This window comes from Cupressus sempervirens, chromosome 7 (assembly GCF_028749045.1).
Source record: "Cupressus sempervirens isolate cs-2001-9-10 chromosome 7, ASM2874904v1, whole genome shotgun sequence".
In the NCBI taxonomy this organism is placed as follows: Eukaryota; Viridiplantae; Streptophyta; class Pinopsida; order Cupressales; family Cupressaceae; genus Cupressus; species Cupressus sempervirens.
The window spans coordinates 315966221-315979895 of NC_143124.1; the positions used below are offsets into that span (position 1 = coordinate 315966221).

The 13675-nt window shown below is 30.5% G+C and overlaps 1 pseudogene; it reads right to left on the reverse strand.

The window, feature by feature from the left end:
• Positions 1-7255: 7255 nt before the first annotated feature.
• On the reverse strand, positions 7256-11750 carry LOC149546689 (dihydroflavonol 4-reductase-like; annotated as a pseudogene).
• Between the last annotated feature and the right edge of the window lie 1925 nt (positions 11751-13675).

Below are 13675 nucleotides of genomic sequence, written 5' to 3' on the forward strand. Positions count from 1 at the left end.
ACTCAAAAATGAGGGATGTGCAACACTACTCTATGCTTCCCCATTTTGGATACACTTGCGAGAGAATTTCTACCTATGATGTGACAAAAATTCTCTATCATTAATTTCCCATCCTCTATTCCAAAGCTCTCATTTTCGCAAGCAAGCTGGGAATACTCACAACTCCCATAGTCACATTGAAATCACTAAATATAACTATTGTTACAACACTAGACACAATCGTTACTAATCTAACAACACACACAACTCCAACAAAATGCAAAAGTGGCTAAACTATTATCTTCATTACAAACATAATCCTACAAGTTGCCCTAGATTATGTCCACAGTACAAGGAAGTGCTTCCTAAAATCTAGATATTGCTATAGTTAATCCCTCCTATGCTTTTGATAACTATTGCACCAAGAATGACATGACTCTTGCTAGTTGTGACTTTGGTGTAAAGTAACTCATAAATTCCTAATGTTCTATTTATTTTTTCACTCTTTCTTTTTAGGCATTAGATATCTTATTTCATATAATTCTAAAAGATATTTTGTTAAATGTCATTTACTAATTATGATTGTCTGATCTTGACAAAAATTGTTTCAAACCAATGGACAAGTGTTCTTTGATATGCTTGTTTATTTGAGGTCTTCTTTTACCTAGAAATTTTTACATTATAGATCAACTACTTGAAAGTTGTTTGTGTCAGATATTGTATCTTTGATTTAATGAATTCCCACTATACATATTAGGATTTTATACATTTGATGTTTGGCAAGCAAATAACAATTCTCTCCCATGAGGATTCTCTACAGTTCATAAAAATCTTATATTTCTCATCCTTTTTACTGTACGAATTGTGAAAGCAAGGGTTGGCCAGAAGTGCAATCTATCATAGCCAAAGACTAAACAATTTTTTTTTAAAGATTCATAGAATTCAACACTACTAAGGAAGACATAGACATTACAAAGAATGTCATAAATTTGATAGATTTTCTTACAAAAATGTCTCTAACTATCTATTTTTTGTATATTTCGAGTCTTAAAAATACATTGACTACTATAAATTATAGTCGGAGATAGTCATAAGTTGTTCATCTCTGAAGTTACTATTAAGATTCAATGTAGACTTTAGAAATTTAAGTTCATGTTATAAAATTTTATTTATATAAATAAATTTTCAAAATTATACATGAAAGTATTCCTATTAGAATTTCATTTTATTTGATTATGAATTAGTTTTTAACAGTTAGTCATGCATATATGATTTCTTAAATCTATGATTGTCTTTTTCAACTTTGTTGCTTGGTGATTAGTTCCTAGAGTGTCATAATCATATTAGGAACATGAGATATTATAATGTTTTGTATCATCTCACCTCCAACATGAATGGCTCCTTTAAAGCAATCTATCATTGTTCCATACTTATGGTTCATATGACTTAGGCACTCTTCCAAGAGTTTCACAATTGTTTCTACTCCTTTGATTCATAAGTTAACAATGGTGTGATAACATACTCTAGATTAGCACTCTCTCTTCCAATTTGAATCAATTTTAGGTCTGTTTTTTAAAGGGATTAGTTGATTTACTTCAGTCCCATGGTCTGCAAAACATGCATACTGAAATGTACACTTTCTTCTTGTAACACTTTGTAGATCTATAACAAAATATTATATAGAAAAAATCAGAAAAAATAATTTTCAGTTCTATTTGAACTATTTTAATTTAAAAGAAACTAAAATTTAAAATCTAATTCTAATCCTCATCAAATAATTAAATTATAAGTTTAAACTTTTAATTTAAAATAAATATACAAAAGTTATATATAATAACCTTTTTAATTATAAAACATTTTATTTACTTATTAATAATATTTTTAATAGATGTTCACATACAAATTTAAATTATATATATAGAGGGGACTACTAAGCCAAATAAATTTAATTAAATGGCTTTGGACCATACTAAAATGATATAATAGTAATAAAGATAGAATACAACAACAATCATCATGTAATGTTGCTGGCAAAGATAATTAGTCACAAACATTTCAAATGAATCTATAAGAATTGGCGGATTGTAATCAAATTCCAAAGTCAAAATCAATGGTGGTACAAGCTTATCGGCAAGGTTAGCTTTAGAATTGGTCACATTTATAACGCGAGACCACCGAAATGGTGCCTATAAATTGTAGAAGATTGAATCGAATTCCAACAAAACATCAGTTAAAAAGATGGAAAACTTTTATTTGCTTATGACTCTGGTAGTCGTAAGCTGTAGCACTTTCACCGCTGCTACATCAGCCAAAAGCAGAGATGGTCATTATAGGATTTTTTTTTCCTTCCAATTTTCTTATTAGAAGTTTTATTAAGTGCATCAATTGTTGTGACAGCTTGAACAATTTTTAATATTTAATCCATCTATCAGGATGTATTTTGAAAATTACCATAGTTCTACTTAAATATGGAGAAATCAATTTTATTCAAACATACATGTAAGCCATCCTTTTTCTTTCACTCAAGCCACTGTATCTTCTATATATAAAATGACTACATTTTTAAAATTTTCCTATATGTGAATACTTCAAGCAGCTAATCTTGACATATTATTGAATTTATTTTATTATTTTTTGCTATCACCTATCATTCATATTGCAGTTATTTTTGTCACTACATTAGAGCCCTTGTCTTTTCCACAAGGTAGGGACTATAGCTTTGCGGAGCTCTTGTTAAAAAAAATAACAATATGGAAATGCACTAATCATTACCAAAATAATTTCCTTGTATATTTAGATTAATTTAAATATGAAATATAACCCAAGATATAATCGAATAATGTATTTCAATTTATATTTATGAAGATATGAAATTCAATACCAAACTAATAAATGGATTTCACACAAGAAAATTCCTTATTTATTCAATATGTATTGCATCGCAATCTATATCACCCTCTAATAATAGAACACTTCAATACATGGTAAATAAAAAAATCTTCCAAAACATCTAGTCCTCATTTATGAAAAAATTACTAAAAAAAATTAAAAACTAATTTCAATGTTTTCCCTAAAAACACTAAGTGCATATTATATTTCACTATTTGTGTTTTCATTTTTACCCTTCACATCAATATAGAACATATTCCCAGTTGACTCTTAACAGGGGTTACAAATTAAATCTATACACATTCCTCTATAGAATGATCTTCACTACTATACAAGGTCTTATATATCCACAAGTTACACTTTTTATATAAGTACTAATTTTACCCCTTCATCACATATTCCAAGATTTCTTTCTACTTTCTATAACAAAGGATAAAACTCATAACACTTCATCTACACACATTCTTTCATGTTTATTATAATTGTGAACCACCTAAGGATCTATGCAATATGTAAACAAAGATGGAATTAATCTCAAATTGACAATAATTTTTTTATTAACTATCATTAATTGTACAAAAGGATTTGATATCATCTTCCACTTCTTGTAACACTACCCACCTCATAAATAAATAAAAATGCATAGGTAGACAACATTTTCAATGAGGATAATTTCCTCTTCTTAAATATCATTTTACATGGATAAATAACATAGCAACTTTTTCTTATGCATCTCTTTCCTTGGAAATTGTCACAATTCTTCATTCTCATTCGTTGAACTCCTAAAAATTATGTGACATTTGTTATATAGATCTTAAATTGGCACAAATAATTTTCTCCCACTAATAACCTCAATATTTACAAGCTAAGATCTCCACATGTTTATTAGCAACATTAATAAATCCAATCTACAATATATAGATAACTTATCTAAATGAGATAAATTAATAATTCTATCTTACAAACATACCAAGCCGAGTCTTCTAAGATCACACTCATGATCCTTAACCATCTTGTGCAAGATCTAGGCCTAGGACAACTCAGTACCAATTTGCAGATGAAAACTCCTATACACAACACAAAAATGTTTTTAACCCCCAAAAAAAAAAGTATTTACTAAAAATCTATTACACTATGATTCATCTCATTATAAAGGCCAATATTTTTTTCCACATAAACAATGCAATTAGACAATATTTATCTTTTATAAAGATTGTAACTTCTAAAAATGTAAAATTTGACTATATAACTAATAAGAAAATTCTAAAACATCTAATTAGATTATCATTTTTATGAAACCTTAATAAAAATACTAAAAACTAATTATGTTCTTTGTGAAATCAAGTAAATAGTTAGCATTTCTATTTTTGCAATCATTTGTGCACTTGCATTATCTTTATCTACCAATTAATAATCTTTTAATGATTTCTAATAATGAAGAGATAAGCTTTTTCTGAAAAGATATTCTACGATAAAAATTGATATTAGTTGTTCTTTCAATAAGATAATATATGAAAACATTTAACTTAACATAAAATCCCCTTAAGCTCTTTCTTAAACATTGTGCTTATTTATCCAACCTTAGCCCATTTTGGAACAAGTGTTCTATTATAAACTAAAACATCATTTAAGAAATAATGGAAGCTACTTATCATTGATGATGATGCTTGGTGCCTTAGTTCCCTTTTTTGGCACGAGTCATTTCTCCTTGCAACATTGAACAGCCCCATAAATTAATTTTACACTAGTTTATATATATATAAAATAAGTTGAGAGATATCTTTCTTGAGGTGCCTATTTTCATAATCTCATAATTTTCATCATCATATATTTATGTGAGTCTAAGAGGCATGAGGAAATGGTTCAAAACTCTTGATCTGCCTCATTTTTACTTCCATTTCCTCTCTATAATTTTCATGATTTTAATTATAATTATATTTAGTTTATTTATATTTTATTTTTTTGACATGTAAATGAATGTCAATTTCTTTTAAAGTGAAAAATGTTTACATCGAAGAATGCTGCCACTGTAGAAAGCCTCTTGGCTTAATTATAATTATATTTAGTTTATTTCTATTTTATATTTCTGACATGTAAATGAACATCAATTTTTTTTCAAAATAGAAAATGTTTGCATTGAAGATTGTGTCCACTATAGAAAGCCTCTAAGCTTAATAAAGAAATGAGTTTATTTATTCAATATATTTTGCATCAACATTTATGTTCCCATCTAAAAACACAATAGCTCAATGCTTGACCATTGAAATTTTTTCTAAAACTTCTAATTTTCATTTCTGCAAATATATTAAAAACACTGAAAATTGATTTAGAAGTTCTTTCTAAAATTGTAAGTGCAAATATGACTTCACTATTTGTATTTTGTTTTGTACAATTGCATCACTATTAAAAATATTCTCGCTTGACACTTAGAATGAGTCATAAATAAGTATATGCAACTCTTAATCTAGAATTGTCATTACTATTATAAAATGACTTGTAGATCTACAAGATATAAATCTTGTAAAAGAACCAATTTGAATCATTTGTGAGAGGTCATAGGATTTTTGTCTTCTTTTCTCTAATAGAGAAAAAAACCTTGATACTTCATCTACACACAATTAATTGTCCGAAATAGTCTCATTTCATGTTCCATTTCTTGTAACACTATATACCTCATTGATAAAAAAAAATTGTCATATGTAGACCACACTTCCAATGTAGACAACATCATTTCTTAAGCCCTCATCTTTAATCTCTTTTCACAGGGATAAGTACCATGATAATGAGCCATATCCTATTCATCTCTTTCCTTTGCAACCTTCCAAATTCTTCATTCTCATCCTTTGTACTCAGCTTTGTGTATTAATAAAAACTAATAACCTTGAAATTTATAGGTTAGGATCTCTACATGTTTATCAACAACCTTAACAGATGCAATCTACAAATATATAGATAAATTATTTAAATGAGATAAATCCAAAATCCCATCGTACAAACACATTAAGATGATTTCAAAAACACCACACTCATTATCCTTGACCATATTATGCAGGAACTAGGCCTAGGACAACTCTGATACCAATTTGTAAAACTTTTTATACTTCATCTACACAATTAGTTGTCCAAAACTGTCATTTCATGGTGTATTTGTTGTAACATTGTCTACCTCATTAATAAAAAAATGTCATATGTAGACCACATTTCCAATGTGGACAACGTCATCTCTTAAGTTCTCATCTTCAATCTCTTCTCACATGGATAAGTACTATGACAATGAGATATATCATATTCATCTCTTTCCTTTGCAATCTTTGCAATTCTTCATTCTCATCCTTTGTACTCCTCTAAGTATATTAAGAAAAACTAATAACTTCAATATTTATAGGCTAAGATCTTGAGATGTTGATCAACAATCTTAATAGATGCATTCTACAAATGTATAGATAACTTATTTAAATGAGATAAATCCGTAATCCCATCTTACAAACACACCAAGATGAGTCTAAAAACACCACTCATGATCATTGACTATGTTGTGTAGGAGCTAGACCTAGGACAACTCTAATGCCAATTTGTAAAAGAAAATCCCTATATAGAACACAAAAAATGAATTTAATAGAAAAAAATATTTTATTTATTCAATATCCATTACATTATGATTCCTCTTACTATAAAGGTTAATTTTTTGTTCCACATAAAAAAAACAATAAAATGATTATTTATAGATATCGCAACTTCTAAAAATGTAAAATTTCTATATATAGCTAATAAGAAGCTTCTAAAACCTATAATTAGATAGGGGAATAGGGGAATAGGAATAACTATTTTGGAATACTTATTCTGGAATAGAAAATGGGGGTACGTATTCCTATTCTCTGTTTGGTTCAGCCAGAATTTGATGGGGAATTTGCGGACCCAAATATTTATGTTTTCTAAAATAAATAAAACTAGAATAGGAATATGTATTCCGATTCTGATTTGGTGCATCCAAGCGAAGAATTCAAAATTTTAAGAATTTACATAAGCCTATTCCACTTGTATTCCCATTACCACACAGGCCCTTTTATAAAAGCTTACTAAAAATATTATAAACTAATTTAGTTCTTCCTAAAATAAACTATAGTTTTAGCATGACTATTACAATTGGATTATTATCTACAGTTTAATAATATTAGTATGATTTCTAATAACTAAGAGAAAGCTTTTACTGAAATAATATAATATGATGAAAATTTATATTAATTGATATTTCAATAAGATAATATTAAAAAACATTTCAAGCAACATAAAATCCCCTTCACCTCATTCTTGAACACTACGCTCATTAGCCTACTTCGGATCAAGTGTTTTATTACAAACCAAAACATCTCATAAGAAATAAGGGAAGCTAATCCTGATTGAGGATGATGCCTGGTGCCTCAGTTCCGATTTTTGGCAAGAGTCCATTCTCCACACAACATTGAATAGCCCCATCAAAAATGTCATCTATGGTGCACTTGAACTTGAATCCCATGTCAACGAGCTTCTTTGATGAATATGCAATTGGTGGCAAAGATTCATCTACATCTTTAAACCTGTGTTGGTAAACAGATTTGTCATGGTGGAATTTTCCCAATGGAATGTGTGGCAAACTGTTCACAACAGTTGAATAGGCCTTTGATATCTGGCCTTCCTCTATGTTTAGAGGGGCATCTCCCTTGTAAGATAAAATATGTGAGTTTTCAATCAAGATAAATAGAACTTAGAAACTAGAAAAGAAAACTATTGACAATGAATGCACCACATGCCTTCAATGTTTAAAAAAATGATGTAACTATTAATGAGAGCAATCAAGGACTACGCTTGAGAACTTTCACCAACATGATGCTAATTCGACCATTCATGAATACTCACACTATACCATGAAAATACTCATAAATGAATCAACACCTCAACAATTCAGACTCTTAGAAAGAGAACACCAAATGTACTTCCTTTATTTCTTTGCACCAAGAAAGTAAGAAATAACTGATTATAAAAACAACAATTGTACACACTTTCTAAAAATTGCTTTGTTATTATAGCATAACTGTTCCCTATATCCAAGTCCAAAAAGTCCTTTATTACATTGAGATTTAGGAATTTATAGCCAATCTAGACTAACCAACTTTTTGGGTTCGTAACTACCTAAAAAGTTAGCATTTGTACAATTGGGATGAATTTGAAAACTAACTCTAACTCTAACTCATGCAGATTTTGACCTCTAAAAGCTAACCTAAACATAAGGAAAGCTAAGATCTTATCTTTAGTCACAATAAGTGACATAGTTAGTTTTTTCCTCCAAAGAAAGACCAAAATGCTGATTTCACAGAGGTATCCTTCCATGACATTAATCATATTGGATGAACTCATTTAAATACTTGCTGTGTGGTATAATTTGATCAAACACTGAGCATGATAATTACTTTCTTGAGCTTTTACAAATGTGGTTCTTTATAAAGGTATTCCAACGGCTCCCTAAACATCATTTGAGTGCTTCCACTATGACTCGAGTAGGAAAGATGATACCTCTATCGATACTAAAGGTCATGTCTATGCTATGCATATTGACTGTGTGTGTGTTCTCCCATATGATTCTATATTTTGATTACATGTCAACTATGACACTTTCAACTATAATAGATGACTGAACCCTTCTTTTAAAGTTGTTGCTATGGACACTGAGTCTGCCATCACATGATATTATTGGCATTTCTTCAAACATTTGGCATACTATTACCACTGTCCCATGCTTGACTCCTCTTTCATTTAGAACTCCAAGTCATGGTGGAACGACATGCTACTCATTTGACCATCTCTTTGAACTAATAGCAGCATGGAAGTTTTTCTATGAAACCATGTGGAGAGCATTTGGACAAATTTTTTTCTCTTAACCTGTCACAATGAGCTTTATGTATTTGGAATGTTGAACTTATTGCAAATGTACTTTGCCAATTTTCTAACATGCTATGTGACTATGGACTAGGAGGAGTGTTCCATCAAATAGTCATCATGCCTTATGATCTTTGCCAAGTGAATGTCACAAATTGGAATCAAGGCTAGAGACACCAAACATTGGTGTGCATTGAGAGGGAGAAACTACATATGATATGGTTCTTAGACAATGGGCAAATAATCATTCTTCTTCTTCGTGGTGACTCCAAGGGACCATGGAGTTGGAGACTCAGCTTTACATTAGCTGTTGCTGCTGTTTTGGTCTATGCTCTCACCGATCATATTGCTTGCATATACCATTGTGCCAAACAATTCACATGCTATGTCTATGCTTCTATTAGCTATGGTGGCTAGAGAGATCAAGGATAATTGCCAAACAGGTCATGCACCTTGGAATTTGTATCTACCACATTTTTGAATGCCACGGGTTGGGGATGTATGATGAGATACATATTGAAATTTGAATCTCCCATTATGCCTATAGTGTGAGACATCTCCTTCATTTTGTGGGTGAAGATAGAAACATTCTATCAAAAGGTTCGTGTGTATCCTCTGATTTTCAAAAATAGTCCACGCTTTGGCTCTTTGGCGTATTTGAAACCCGTGTATTTGTGAGGAAATTTAAAGGTTGCGAATATATCAATCAAGGTGGTAGGTTGATATGCAACGTAGCCTAAGGAGATATCTTTGTGTACAATCTGCCATCACTATTCCAGATTTTCTATTTTATACATCATTGGTATACCCTCAACTTCTTCATGGGCATTCTATCCTTCCTTGAGTGCAACCTATTGATCATCTTTGTCGTGGGAATTACAACAATAGGATTGTGTAACAATAGAATTTATTTGGCTTTCCAGTTCAGTCAAATATGTTGTGATAATGGTATTATCAACAACTTTGCTTCATGAATGTCTTGAAAACATTAATTACGATAGATCATTGATTTGAGCAATCCTATCAAAATGATGCAGCCTGCATGTGTTATGAATGCACTCATTAACCATTTTCTTCTCCTGCACTATGAATGGCATTCCATTCTCTTGAAAATAAGAGTTTGGGTTTGAATTAGGTTAAAAAGTTTGAGTACGGGGAGAGAGAGTATGGCTAGTACGTGGAGAGAGAAAAATTGAGTGAGAAAACCCAAACTCAAACCTGTACTTCTCTCTACAAGGTTTGAGTACGTGGAGATAGAAAAAATGAAAGAGAGAGAAAGTTTGATTTTTCTTGAGGACTAATCTCTCTCTTTCTAATTAATTAATATAATTAAAACTTATAATTAAAACTCTCTGTAAACTATATGGATAACAACCTGTAAACACCAATCATGTTTTATTAACGTTTTCCATTATAATTTCATCATTTGACGTCAATATTTTTAAAGGTAGTTTATTTTCGCTTACTTGGTTGGAATATTGTAATGTGGATATTTGTCAGCAAGCTGAACGATGGTGACATCATGTGAGGAAGAGATATATCTGCCCTTTGCCTGGGGATGTTCATAGAGGAAAATAAGTGACATGCAGAGATCATCCAAGTGAACCAGCTGCACTTGTCTTAATATGCTGTAATGTGGTTCATTTTCTGCAAGGTATACAATTCCCATTTCATCAGATTAGTATAATCGCTACCGTATCACTTTAGCTGTGTTACGTCTTAAAATTCAAACACAGAATGTACGGATCAGACATTTACTGACATAGAAGGTTTAGAAATGATTGGTACATCCTTGTTAGATGCGCCAGTGCTGTAACCAAACTGGGAGGCATGCTTTGCATTATAAAGGGCCCAACAACCAATGTTGGTATAACTGTAATTAGATCCATATTGTTTTTCTCTGCAAACTCACACGCAGCTCTTTCTGCTAGTGTTTTGGACACAAAGTACATCTGTACATTAAAAAATAAAACACCACATGTCTATTAACTTAATTTTTCTTTTTGTGTAGACAGTGTAGAAAAAATGAAGTAGTGTCATGATCGGTACCCATCCAGTCATTTTGGTGCTCCGGCATAGCTCAACGTTGCTCCAGCATGTTTTGTCATAAATTTTGCCTGGTGTCCTACAATCATCCGTGAAATTCACTGCCCCAGCGGATGAGGTGAAGACGACTCTTTCACTGACTTGGCCTTGGCAATAGATCTCATTACATTCAATACCCCGTTAACTGTTGGCTGGATTACCTCATTCTGTCACAATGTTCACACAATTTTAACACTCGAAAATATAATATTAGTAAGATAGAAAATCTAAAGTTCCCAAAATCAAACCTCAGGATCTTGGGACTCAAAATCCAATGCAGTTGCAACGTGGAAAACACCATCACAACCATCAATTGCATTGTCAAAGCTGCCTTCATCATCCAAGTCTGCCTTCCAAAGGGTTAGTCTCTCATTGGCACCAGGTAATTTCAACAAATGACTAGTCTTCACTGGATTTCCTATATATTTACACGTAACAAGAAATACACTGGATGTATTAGAAATCCATAAGAAGTCACGAGACCTTACAATTAATATCTTCAGTAGGAATCAACTAATGAAAACAAGCGAAATAAGGTTAGAATTGCAATGTATTAATAAGGATGGCTGTTAGAGAGCGAGGCATTAGTATATTATATAAAAGAAATCATTAAAACTTGTACAACTGTTGCATTTAAACTAGTTGAAGCTGAAGGATCGTGTTTCTTTAAATAATAAGTTGCTAACAATTATGAAAATGGTTTAACACAATATAATTTTAAATACACAAAGAAGTTGGTCTGAATAAAAGAAACCTGGGTCTCTGACAGTTGCTCTCACAACATAACCGAGCTCAAGGAATCGCATTGTAAGCCATGACCTAATGAAACCAGCAGCTCCTGTGACACAGAGTGTGCCTTTCACTTGGTTGCAGAGCTCTTCTGCCATTATCCCTTAGATACTTGCAGACAACAACAAGAGACTAAGATTTGATTGCTGCCTGAAATTGGAAAGGGTTGTCCTTTTATTTCGATCCTCATGGAAGGGTATATAGAAGAGAGTTAGGCATCCAACATCACGTTTTACGGGTAGATAGAAGAGAGTTTGTAAACAAATTAAAAGATCGCTTAGTTATATTTTTCATATTTGTCGGTTTGAATTATTTTCTTCTCCTATGTTCTAGCAAGTAACTTTGCAGATACTTATATAACTAAAATTGCTGTCTATGAAGAACGTTAGTTTTCTGTTCACATCGCCTATTGAAAAGGAGAAATATCCCCAACTCTATTTCCCACGTTTCAATCAGTTGTAACAATCTTAAGTTATTTCCCTACGATCCCAACAAGGAGGAATCTTTCGACATACCTCTGCACATGGTTTTCACGGCAGCATGTTCTGTTCATGTTTATTAAAAACTACTGTCTGTTCGTTGGTGTAAACTAATCATTTAAATAAGCGGGGCTATAGTCGTTTTTATTTTTGCTTTTGTCAAAAGAATAGAGTATCTATTTGCTATCATATTTGCTGTCGCAGTAATATTTGTATTTCTGATTCTCTCCTCTTATTTGCTATTAAATTTGCATCTCTGTGCCTTCGCGCACAGAATTTAATGCAGACCTGAACTGCTATAGCATCGTGCCTGCACGAGTGATTTGAACTTGTCTATAAAAGAGGTGTAAAATTTTGAAATCTAGACTTTAAAAAGAAACGGTGTAATTAGAATATTTTAATTGGCACTAAACACAATTCAAATCTAAACTTTAAATGAGAGGCTCGCAAACTTGCTCTTTATTAAGCCGAGAGGCTTTCTATAGTGGCAGCAATTTTCAATGTAAACATTTTCCATTTAAAAAAAACGTTGTTACCTGTCAGAAAATAAAATAGAAATAGATTAATATGATTATAATTAAAATCATGAAAATTGTAGAGAAGAAATGGAAGTAAAAATGAGACAGATCAAGAATCTCGAATCATTTCCTCACCCTCTTAGGCTCAAAGGATATCTCTCTGCTTATTTTATATAAATATAATATATATAAGCTAGTTTATATGCACTTGGCTTAGCTCTATATGATATTATTAGTCAATCAAACATATTAATTTTTGAAATAATATTGTGGATATAGACTTTAAAAATAAGATATATTATTTTAGTTGTTCATAGTATCTTTTTTACTATTTTATTTTGTTACTCAATTGTTTACTCATACTCTTTCCATGTGAGGCTTAGCCTCCCATTTTCATTGTAAATTCTCTTTTTTTTAACTCTCTGTAATTAATATAAAAATATATTTTACTTTTGAATTTTTATAAACTTTTGTGTCTTTCATATAAAAAAAAAATTAACGCTTTAATGTTTTCTTATATTAGCTAATATAATTTCAATCATTATTTTTTATTTTATTAATTTGTCTATGTGAGATTTTTAAAATATGAGTTTTAACTTATGAATATTTTAATAATATTTATTAAATATATATATAAAGCTAGATTATAAAGTATAATTTACATATTTTATTAAACATATTATATAACTTAATTAAATGCACTATATCATAATATTCACTTTACTTTGTAAATAATATTGTACTTATCAATACATTTTAATTTTGACTAATGTTTAAACTTAATATATTTATTTTATAATTTTCTTTGATATGTAAATTAACTTAATAAGTTTATTATTAGTCTTCTCTAGGAGACGTATATTTTGAAGTCAACTACTTTATCATTTGTTCACTTGGATAATTGTGTTTTAAAAAAATTAAATTTTATTTCTAAAGTTTGAGAAGTGTTTTATTTATATTTTAAATTTTGCTCAAAAAATATCTATTTTATAATTCATTTTACATTTTTTTTGTCTAGATTTTATT